The sequence below is a fragment of the Hyla sarda genome, chromosome 2 (assembly GCF_029499605.1).
Source record: "Hyla sarda isolate aHylSar1 chromosome 2, aHylSar1.hap1, whole genome shotgun sequence".
NCBI classification, from domain to species: Eukaryota; Metazoa; Chordata; class Amphibia; order Anura; family Hylidae; genus Hyla; species Hyla sarda.
This window is the reverse complement of record NC_079190.1, coordinates 68,869,998-68,882,323: the sequence shown is the minus strand read 5'-3', so window position 1 is coordinate 68,882,323 and position 12,326 is coordinate 68,869,998. Positions and strand designations below refer to the sequence as shown.

At 40.2% G+C, this 12,326-nt stretch overlaps 1 protein-coding gene across 1 annotated transcript in view; it reads left to right on the top strand.

The window, feature by feature from the left end:
• Positions 1-6,580, top strand: part of FOXO1 (forkhead box O1) — a 60,564-nt gene extending 53,984 nt beyond the window's left edge. The window contains exon 3 of the mRNA XM_056561983.1: positions 969-6,580. The gene's annotated coding sequence lies outside the window, so the exon portion shown is untranslated. The remainder of the gene's footprint in view (positions 1-968) is intronic.
• The last annotated feature ends 5,746 nt before the right edge of the window (positions 6,581-12,326 follow it).

Below are 12,326 nucleotides of genomic sequence, written 5' to 3'. Positions count from 1 at the left end.
TTACGTCCTCTGCCGGCTTCTCTGTGCGGCATCACTCACGTCACTTTTCATTTCCTGTAGTCGCCGCCGAAAAGTGACATCCGTGATGCCGCACAGAGAAGCAAGGAGAGGACGTAACTCATCTGCTTCACTGACCGCAGCCCACAAGACAGCCGAAGCGCAGACAAGTAAGGAAAGAGGAAGAGTGGTCTTCAACCTGCGGACCTCCAGTTGTTGCAAAACTACAACTCCCAGCATGCCCGGACAGCAGTTGGCTTTCCGGGCATGCTGGGAGTTGTAGTTTTGCAACATCTGGAGGTCCGCAGGTTGAAGACCACTGGATGCCATAGGAGGAATATGATGGGGGGATGATGAGATGGGAAAAGGATGAGGGGGGGGGGATGAGACAGGGGGAAATGATGAGGGGGGATGATGAGGGGGAAATGATGGGGGACATGATGAGACAGGGTGGGGGGATGATGAGGGAGAATGATGGGGGACATGATGAGACAGGGTGGGGGAATGATGAGGGAGAATGATGGGGGACATGATGAGATGGGGAAATGATGGTGGGGGGAGGCACTAAAGGCTTAATGTCTGTATGGCTAGTGGTGGCCTATGACAGGGGGAAACGATGAGACATGGGGGGATGATGAGACATGGGGGGTGGCGATAAGAGGGGTAAATGTGGCACAGGGACTGATAAAAGGGGAGGAATGATGTGGCACTGGAGGGGACGGGACCAAACTGAGGTGCAGAGGAAAACAAAGTTGGGGGGGATGATGTGGCATTTAGTCCAAGTAATTTATTTTACATTTTATTTTTTTTACTTAAATTTCCCTGTTAAAATGGGGGTGCGTGTTATGCGCAGATAAATACAGTATATTATATATATGTTTTTCTTATAACCTATTTTGTCTTGTGTAGGTGTTCTTCTAGAACTTGTTAAATTCCTGAACTAATATACTTTTATTTATTTCTTTTTTAAGGCACCATCACCATAAAGGACAGTGTAAGAAACCTCCAAAGATGCTCTTCTCTGGCCTATATTACATCAAGCCTGAAGAAATATGGAAATTTCCTATGCTGCTCCTGGACCTCTATTTTTATGAAGTGCCAAACTGACTAAAAAAAAAAAAGAAATCTCCTGGGGGAAAAAACAACTTGAGTTGTTGTTGCCATTCGGGTGCTTGTATGAGCAGTAAAGAAATGATGACTTTATGGTGTCATGTGTACCCGCTTTGCTCTAGGTGCTTGCTATGGATGTGAGATCAGCTCAGTAATGGGACTTAATTCTAAAATAGTTCTATTTTCATGACTGGAAGCTACAGAAGTCCCTAAGGCACTAAATGATCTAACAAGAAGCATAAAGAGCTATCGCCAGCAAATTTTTTAATGCTATTTGTCTCTTTGGTAACTGCCAAAATATGTTTATCGGCAACAGTCTAATTTATTTACATTCCAAGTGAATAGGGATTCTCCCTGTTATTGGACCAACATACGCATAATCCAGAGTTGGTGCTAGTATTTTGTTTAAAAAAAACGTATGTGCCCTACAAATTCTCAACAAATTGAGTAAAAAAAAAACTGATGTTATCCAGTGCAGAGTCTTTAGTCTGCTGATTTTAACTGATGGCGATTGGAGCTCTGCTATCGTCACCCAACAATGACAGAGTTTTCTCATTTGGAGTTCTTGATGAAAAATTGTGAATGAGTCTAAAAGGTACAGGTAACTGTGACCCATAGGGGCACATCTCAGTTCCAACAAATACTTTAGGCTCCAGACCCTCAATCCCATGCAGAGTAACCTGTGCACAATATTTAGCTTCACCTTTACATATTTCCTAAAGGCTATATACCTTAACTTTTTTTTATTTATTTTTATTTTTTTGACCCAATGCATCTAAAATGGAAAAATAACATTAATTGATCACATTTACAGATCTTATGGAGCCCTGTTTGTCTCCATGGTAACAAACTACAAAATAACATTATTATTCCCATTGGTCTTCAACTTGCTCTTTTTCATTTGGTATTTTAGCTATAAGTAGAGTATGACTGCAGCATCAGACTACACAAGGTTTGTTTGTTGTCTGTAACCATGGAGAAGCCTAGGTCCTCATAGATGCAAAATAGCATTATTTTACATATTAGATCCACTGGGATGATAAAGAGAGAATTGTGAAGATGTGTGTTACCTTTAATACAAAACTTAGTCGATCTTTTGGACTCCAACTTGCTCTGTCATGCTTGTACTTTTGGTTTGTCAACATACAGTGCCTGTATTGTATCTCTCTCTGCCTAAAGTCAAGCACATCTTGGGACGGCTTTATGTAGATCCAGTTCAAGAGTTTATCCTACAAGCAGTGATCTATAGAGACAATGGATTATGTCAGATCTTGTATAAAGAGTGTTTTTAAGATTTGTGTATAATTGTTTTATCTCACTTTTTAAGTAAATAATTGTGGATAATCATGGATGTTTGATCTTTGCAGCCTTCTAGAGTCCCACATAGCACAGAAGCATTCTGTATTTTATTGAGTGCTTTCCAACCGCTTTTATACCTACAGAATTTGGGTCCTTCTCCCTGCCACTTAGTTTCTTTTTCTTTTTTTTTCTTTTTATATATAATTATTATTTTTTTTTTAAGGAAAAATGGAGGATGTTGTGTAAATAAGAAGTAAATATTTCTTCATTTTGCCAAAAATAAAAGTGTAATTATTTGTATTGCTTGCTTGGTAGAGAATCGTGACTTGCTAGCAATTGAAGGTATAAAGTCCCTTCTCCGCCAAGCTTCAGTTATGATAAATTAACATAATCGATGGGCCGCACACTGCCCCCTGCATTTGTTAACCTGCAACCTTTATGATCCTGGCCAAAGAATGTGTAACTTGTAGGCACAGTGGCCGACATTTATCATTGTCTTTAGACAGTTTTTTTGTGTCTAAAAAAAGGCGCAAGCAGGGTTTGTGCCTTTTTGGTTTACACATTTCTGCTGATTTTGAGTTGCAATCCACTGATTATGGCAATACACATGATATGGAAGGGTTTAATGAACTGCGTCTTTTTGTTTAAAAAAGGCCCAAAGCAAAGTCTCTAAACTACACCAGCTCAAACTTAGCTTAGCTTTTTGGTGTCTGTGAAGAGAGAAATTTCAGAAAATGTGACCTGCACAAAATTTATCAAATGCTCTGTGAACATTTAATACATTAGGTGTTCCTACACATTACCAGCACACACAAGAAGCAGTAGAAAAATGCTTCACTTACACCTACAGTGATAAATGCCGGCCAATGTTGATGAAGCAGCGTTTGTCATCTATTGGGATAATAGGTCTAGTATACAATGAGTTTGCTTCTAACTGGGTACTAAATGACCAAAAGTTGCTTTATATCCTGGAGGTCCTGTGTTATCTTAATATAGATAAAGGATGCTGTATATTTATAAAGTCTCCAAAATGAAACCTGAGAAAAAGTAGTTTTGTACTGCCTTACATAGTAAGCATGTGACACCTATACCTGCAGTACAGAAGCGTTAAACGTTTACCCTCATCTTGCAACTCTGTTTTTCCATGTCATTTAGAAATGGCATATTGCATTAATGTATCATCACTTTGTTTTGGGTCAGATATTTAGGAACCCCCCCACTGTTCTTAGAATACAAAAGGGATGCAGCACTAAAGCAGTATTGAGAATTTCCTCTGCACCATTTTACTCTGGGCCACCCACAATGCAGAAAACTACAAATAGGCAATATTCACTTGACTGGGGCTACATTGCAGTTTTCTGCTCAGTAGGCTGGCTGGGTGCCACTGTGCGGGGGAACAACAGTGAAGGAAAGCAGCACTAAACCAGTGCACCATTCCTTTTATTCTCCCAACCAGGAGCCCAGAGTTTGGACCCAACCAATCATACATTGATGGCATTTCTTTGTGATATCACTCTCTGACTGGAAACTTTATATTATTTGTACAACCTGTCTAGGCTCATTTAGGATATGTTCACACTGAGGAATCTACGCACTGAATTCTGTGCACAAGCATTCCCTGATCACACCACCTGAATTACGCGCTGAGGATACACACAGAATTCCACTCTGATTTCATGTCAACTAGAAGCTGGGTAGAAAGTGGCTGAATGGCAAACCTAAATCCTTGTCAGTTCCTCAGTGTGAACATACCCCTTTAAGACAGCTTCTCCTTAAATAGCCTCTTAACCTATAACATCATGTGTTACTTTCAAGATAAAAATACATCTTCTTGACCATGTGATTAGAGAAGGTCATGGCTGGCATCCTTAAGAAGTTTGGGCCTCTCTATAGACTTTTGTTCTCTAACTTCTGGCTAATCACTTTTCTTTAGGGTATAATTTAATAAAATAGTCCTTTTCTTGCAAAAATAAATGCGCTTTCAAAACTGGAACTAATGTTGTCATATGCATCATGTAGAAATGTCTACATAACTATTCTAACAGTTATTTAGGTATATCTATACAGAACATTTCAGGGTAAAACTCCCCTCTCCTGTTTTATGATAAACTCGGCAAGTGCCCATTCTTCATTATTTGCAACAACACTAACCTGGATACTTAGACATATGACAATAAACTCTCTAAATCGATTCGATAACTTCATGAAAACAACATGGCCTCTAGCATAGAAAACCCATCTTACACCCAAACATATATGGATTGTATGGATTTATCTATGCAGCTTTTTTCAGCTCCGCCTCTACAGTTCTAATGTTGTGTTCCATTGTCAGTGGAGATGCATTGTTTTTTTTTTTTAGTACTATGTATAATGTTTAGTTAGGCATATATCAGTGCAGTTCTTGATGTGTCGGTAAGCTAAAGTCCTTGCTTTGATGCAAGCTTGTTATGTATGTTAACTTATGTGGCCACATAGCGATCATGCCTGAAGTTCCTCTTGCTTGTGCAGATATTTGTGGCTATCTCACCAGTAGTTTGTAACTGGACACTTTGTATAACGTGCAATATATACAGTAAGCAAGCTGTTAATATTTTGCACCAGCTCATGTGGGCTTCAGTGATGATACTTGGATGATATGAGATCGGTGTCTGAGCAGGTTATACTGCTGATCTTTGCCTACAAGGATCTAACTGCTTTAAGACGCAGTTAAAGCCTAACTCAACATGTAAAAATGTATGATTGGAGTTGAACACAACCCTATCCACCCACTTCCATCACTTTTATAAGGATCTACAAGGCTATGTTCATACGAACATAATATAGACTCCTTTTTGCATCCATGATACAGAACAACAGTGGCCTGAGCTGACTGCTGTCTTTTTGTCATGAGATCCAAGGATGGACGTAATATGGATGCAAAAAATAATCTGTATTCTGCTAGTGTGAATTTATCTTAAGAATAAATTCACACATGGTATTTTAGCCACAACATCTACATATAAGATGTGAGTGACTATAAAATAAGTTTTCATTTGCAGGGCAGGGCAGATTAATCTCCAAGTAAATCCTGTTCTGGACAATGTACAAGAGAGATAAGATGCATTGAAGGGCATGACTGAATAACTTCCAATGGTTGTACCATATTTCTTACGGGCTATAGCCATTTTATGGGACACACACAAAAGAAGTGTGGCCAGTATGCCAGCAGTTGTGCCAAATGTATTGTAAAGTGAATATCACTCCTTTTTGAGTTTATGCATATTTACAATGCTTTGATAATACACAATGCAAAACTGTGCCGTATTTTGCTGCATATTTGCTGCTGCGTGATTTCATACCTGTTGACTTCAATGGGTAGGAAAATACGTAGTAGCAAAATATGGCACCTAAAGGTGTTTTCGCTATCCTAATACCTGCAGGCACTAGTAAATCACCAAATATCCCTAAAAGCGTAAGATAAGACTGAGCCAAAATTTACGGGGGGGGGGGGGGAGAAAGTTGACTAGTGACCTATATGTTCATGCACAATGAAACCTAAACTAATCCTTTATTGTCTGCAACACAAAGGAAGATGGATCTCGACTTATTGAATCTTAGTCTGTATGTGTATAGTGGAAATTGTGCTCAACTCCAGTTAAACTTATTAAATTTTTTTATTTCAATATAGATTTTATCTAGGCTTTTAAGGGGTTAATGTGTCCCTTTAAATGCAGGGGGAGTCTCGATCGGACCAATATAAAATTCTATATTTGCACTTGTTAAACCACTGGAAAGAAAGTTATCAGTGCGTCAGCTGATATTTTATTCATATTTTTAGTTATAAAATTGTAAAATCCCTTTTAATTTATGACTGATTTATATTAATTATAAGTTGTATATTCCTCTGGGGCTACACAGTGGTTCATGCAAGCAAAACAACTCTGACATTTGTTTTCCTGGTTTTTTCATCATCCATTCAACATGAAGTCAATAAATCAGCAATATGTGTAATGGTGGCATGTAAAAAAAAATGCTTTATTTTGTTGTATTGCAGCATTTTCATGTGTTTATTTTTATTTTCTTAACAATTCATGATTCAATATCTGCAGACAAGTGCCTGATGTATTTACAGACACAAGAACAATCTGTTGTATGAAGCCATAAATGTATATAAATTATGCTACAAATGACTGTCCTCTGCTTGTTTTGTGTCTTATTTTTCACTGAATATTAAGATGGATTATCCTTTTTTTTCCCTCCTAAATACATATTTTTGCCATCATTAGTCACTAAGGACCAATGGCCAATAAATGTGGCAAAACTTTGCCACACACACACAAGTTTTCCAAAAGGTTAACCTTGGCTTTAAAATATCAATGGTATTTTGGGGAGCACATAAGGGACAACAGTGTCAGGGTTATTGGGTAGGGTATGAGCCCAGGTAATGGATACATCAAAGACCGCTGAACATGAATGATTGTCATGGCCTACATTAGTCTGCCGAAACTGAAGTCTTGGTAAAAGGAGATCCAAGAAAAGGAGATGAATCACACTGCCACAAGAAGTATGAAGACAAAAAATCCAGAGCGGCTTTGAAACGCATTGCGTGCATCCTTGCGTGCAATAAATTTACCTTTTATACATACTTCTTGTGGCAGCGCAATTCATCTCCCTTTCTTGGATCTCCTTTTACCTATATTTGCACCTGGACGTTGGGAGCCTCAGCAGCCGCTATCACAGGATTCCTGATCAAACGCATTGTGTTGTGCCTCCATTCGCACAACTCGCACAGGTGAGTGCGTTTTGATTGGGCTCTCCGCTATCTCATCCATCAGGTTCCATCCAGGGGCATGCACCCTGTTCTTTTGTAGAAACTGAGGTCTGTCCTGTTGGATTTTGTTTGCTGATACTAAAAAAAAAAGCTATAGAGAAATTATGTAGAAAAACAGATAAAAGCCACAAAAATAGAGACAGAAAGACTCATTGCCAAAGAGAGTAAAACTAACCCCAAAATGCTCTTTAACTATATAAATAACAAAAAAGTCAAAAAGGAAAGTGTGCCTTTTAAAATAAAAAAAAAATGACCAGGAAAAAGCAAATATATTAAATTCTCCTCCACTGTATTAACTGAGGAAAATGAAATGCCAGGGGAAATACGAGAGAAGGTCAACTCTAACCCAGGAAGAAGTACAGTGCCGCCTACAAAAAATCAAAATAGACAAATCACCAGGTCCAGATGGCATTCACCCCTGTGTTCTAAAGGAATTAAGTAATGTAGTAGACAGACACCTATTTTCAATATTAACCCCTTAAGGACCGGAGGTTTTTCCGTTTTTGCATTTTCGTTTTTTGCTCCTTGCCTTTAAAAAATCATAACTCTTTCAAATTTACACCTAAAAATCCATATGATGGCTTATTTTTTGCGCCACCAATTCTACTTTGTAATGACGTCAGTCATTTTGCCCAAAAATCTATGGTGAAGCGGGAAAAAAAATCATTGTGCGACAAAATTGAAAAAAAAACGCTGTTTTGTAACTTTTGGGGGCTTCCGTTTCTACGTAGTACATTTTTCGGTAAAAATGACACCTGATATGTATTATGTAGGTCCATACGATTAAAATGATACCCTACTTATATAGGTTTGATTTTGTCGGACTTCTGGAAAAAATCATAACTACATGCAGGAAAATTAATACGTTTAAAATTGTCATCTTCTGACCCCTATAACTTTTTTATTTTTCCATGTATGGGGCGGTATGAGCGCTCATTTTTTGCGCCGTGATCTGAAGTTTTTAAGGGTACCATTTTTGTATTGATAGGACTTATTGATCACTTTTTATTCATTTTTAAATGATATAAAAAGTGACCAAAAATGCACTATTTTGGACTTTGGAATTTTTTTGCGCGCACGCCATTGACCGAGCGGTTTAATTAATGATATATTTTTATAATTCGGACATTTCCGCACGCGGTGATACCACATATGTTTATTTTTATTTTTATTTACACTGTGTTTTTTTTATTATTGGAAAAGGGGGGTGATTCAAACTTTTAATAGGGGAGGAGTTAAATGATCTTTATTCACTTTTTTTTTTCACTTTTTTTTTGCAGTGTTATAGGTCCCATAGGGACCTATAACACTGCACACACTGATCTTCTATGTTGATCACTGGTTTCTCATAAGAAACCAGTGATCAACGATTCTGCCGGATGACTGCTCATGCCTGGATCTCAGGCACTGAGCAGTCATTCGGCGATCGGACAGCGAGGAGGCAGGAAGGGGCCCTCCCGCTGTCCTGTCAGCTGTTCGGGATGCCGCGATTAGCCGCGGCTATCCCGAACAGCCCGACTGAGCTAGCCGGGAACTTTCACTTTCACTTTTAGCCGCGCGGCTCAGCTTTGAGCGCGCGGCTAAAGGGTTAATAGCGCGCGGCGCCGCGATCGGCGCTGCGCGCTATTAGAGGCGGGTCCCGGCTTCACTATGACGCCGGGCCCGCCATGATATGACGCGGGGTTACTGTGTAACCCCGCGTTATATCAGAAGAGCAGGACCAAGGACGTACCGGTACGTCCTTGGTCCTTAAGGGGTTAAGGGACGCTCTAGTGACAGGGAAGGTTCCTCAGAATGGCGCATAGCAAATGTGGTGCCAATTTTTAAAAGGGGTCAAAAAGTGACCCCGGGAATTATAGACCTGTTAGTTTGAATTTCGTTGTATGTAAATTGTTTGAGGGTTTTCTAAGGGATGCTAATTTGGAGTATCTTGATAAAAATAAATGAATGACCCCATATCAGCATGGCTTTATGAGGGATCGGTCCTGTCAAACTACCTGATCAGTTTTTATGAGGAGGTGAGCTCCAGACTGGACCAGGAGGAATCACTGGATGTCGTATATCTGGATTTATCAAAAGCATTTGATACGACGCCACATAAAAGGTTGGTGTATAAAATGAGAAGGATTTGGCTGGGGGAAAATGTGGGTAAGTAACTGGCTCAGTGATAGGAAACCGATTTATAACAGGTGGTTATAAATGGTACTTATTCTGATTGGGTGACTGTTACTAGTGGGGTACCACAGGGTACCTATTCTATTTAATATATTTAATTACCTTGTAGAGGGGTTTAATAGTGAAGTAGCAATCTTTGCAGATGATACTAAACTCTGTAAAGCGGTAAACTCTATAGAGGACAGTGTACTGTTACAAATGGATCTGGATAGGTTTGAGGTTTTGGCTGGGAAGTGGCAAATGAGGTTCAACACTGATAAATGTAAAATAATGCACATGGGGAGGAAATATCCGGGCTTGGATTATGTATTAAATGGGCGCACACTTGGAACTACTGATGTGGAAAAGGACTTAGGGGTCTTAGTTATCAGTAAATTTAGCTGTAGTGACCTGTTTCAGGTACCTGCTGCTGAGGCAAATAAAATCATAGGGCGCATCAATAGGGGCATAGATAACCACGACAAGGAAATAGTTCTACCACTGTACAAATCAGTAGTCAGACCACACATAGAATACTGTGTACAGTACTGGGCAACAGTGTGCAAGAAAGATTTAGTGGAGCTGGAAAGGGTTCAAAGATGGGCAACCAGGGTAAAATGGGGAATGGGAGGACTACAGTACCCAGAAAGATTATCAGAATTGTGGTTATTATGTTTAGAAAAAAGGCTTAGGGGCAACCTAATAACTGTATAAACATATCAGGGCGACAGAGATCTTTCCCATGATCTATTTATAACCAGGACTGTGTTCATAAAAAGGGGGCATCCTCTAGGACTTGCGGAAAGAAGGTTTGTATACCAGCACAGACGGGGGTTCTTTACTGTAAGAGCAGTGAGACTATGGAACTCTCTCGGAGGAGGTGGTCATGGTGAACTCTGTAAAAGAGTTCAAAAGGGGTCTGGATGCATTTTTAGAGAATAATAACATCGCTGGTTATGTATCCTAGAAATAAGGACAGAACTTTGATGCAGGGATCTATTCTGATTTCCATATTTGGAGTCGGGAAGGAATTTTGACACCTAGTATGAGGGTTTTTTTTTTTTTTTTGCCTTCCTTTGGACCATCTTGGTAGTGATCTGATTAAAGTGATCTGAATTTGTGGGCTGCTGGTTTACCTTCACTAAACAGAGTAAGTGAAAATATGCAGCAGCGAAATTTGGCAAATGTGACCCTACCCTAAAAGGGGATAAAGTCTGTTTTAACTATATGGATGGGAAGGGAGCGAAAAAGGTATAGAAGACAGGGTAGGATAACCATTTTGATGACGTTGACCCTCCCCAACCAGATTAAGTAGGGATAATTCCACTTTCCCAGGTCCACCCATATAGAACGGTAAAGGGTAAGATTGTTGCTTTTATACAGGGAATGTAGGGAGGGTGTAAGTTTTATATCAAGATAGGGTACACCAGTGGAGGAATCCCAGAAACCGAAGTTAAGCGAGATAAGGCGCTATAGGGGAATCGGTACATAAAGTATTTCAGATTTATTGACATTAACCGTTAAGCCCTGAAAAGAGATTCGGTAGGGACACTAGGGGCTCGGTCAGCATCAGAAGGTCATCTGTAAACAGATTGACTTTATACTCTGAAGAGGCCACAGTTACCCCTCTGAATATTCGGGTGGTCTCTGATCAGAGCCACCATTGGCTCCATCATCAATGCAAACAGAGCTGGTGAGAGCGGACACCCTTGATGGGTGCCTCGCTGTATCAAGGGGAGAAAGTTGAGGTAGAAGACAATTTCAAGAAGGCTGTTGGGGAGGAGTAAATGTGGTGTAGGATTTGAAAATAAGGACCTGAAAACCCAAATTTAGTGAGCACCGCAAAGCGATACCACCAAGACACATAGTCAAATGCTTTTTCTATATCGAACAACCACACCAATACCGGTTTTGCATTGGCGTTCGCTCATTGGATTATGTCGAGGACTTTCCTATTATCAGGCGCCTGTCGACCTGGCACAAAGCCTACCTGGTCCAGGTTAATCAGTGTTGGCAGGTATCTGTTTAAACAAGTGGTCAAAATAGAGGTTAACAATTTTGAGTCTATATTTAAGAGGGATATGGGCCGGTAGTTAGCTGTGTGAAGGTGATCTATGTTAGGTTTGGGTAGAATGGTTATCAGGGCATCTAAGAATTCAGGGGGGAGAGGGGTGGGGGACATGAGAGAATTGGAAGAGAAGGATAAGACGTGGAACAAGTAACGGGGTGAATTTCTTGTAATAGATAGCAGTGAGTCCATCTGGCCCAGGGTATTTGCCCAACTTAAGCCTGGAAAGAGTCACAGTCCCCTCCTTGTGCCATATGGGGTGTTTAATATCTCTCTTGCATCTGGGGTGAGTTGTGTGAGGGAAATAGAAGATAAAAAGCCGTTAAGAGTAGCCAGGAAGGAAGGAGGGCAAGGAGGTTCAGTATAAAGATTTGTATAGTACGAATGGAAAGCAGAGTATATCCGGTCGGGATGTGAGAAACGGACACCAGGGCGCAGCTGGAGACTATGCACCCTATTAATAGACGTCGTCTTCTTTAACATAGATGCCAAAAGACGATCAGGCTTATTAGCGAACTTATAATATGTGGCTTTGGTCCACCTCAAAGCTTTCTCAACTACAGTAGATTGGAGCGCGTCCAGCTGAACCCTGGTGTCCTGGAGTAACCTGTAAAGATAGGATGAAGGGTCCTGTTGGTGAGCAAACGTTAACCTTTGAAGTTTAGCCTCTAATGCCCATTGAGTCTCTGTCCGATCACGCTTAATCTCAGTTGCTAAAGAAATTATGCGGCCCCTGATGAACTATTTGTGAGCCAACCATACCCACTTGGGATTGGAGGCAGGTTGCGCATTAGCTGTAAAGTAGGAACTGAGGTCTTCCTCAAGTTGTAGTTTTACTCTAGGCATGGTAAGGAGTGACTCATTAAGTTGCCATCTGAAGGGATAAGA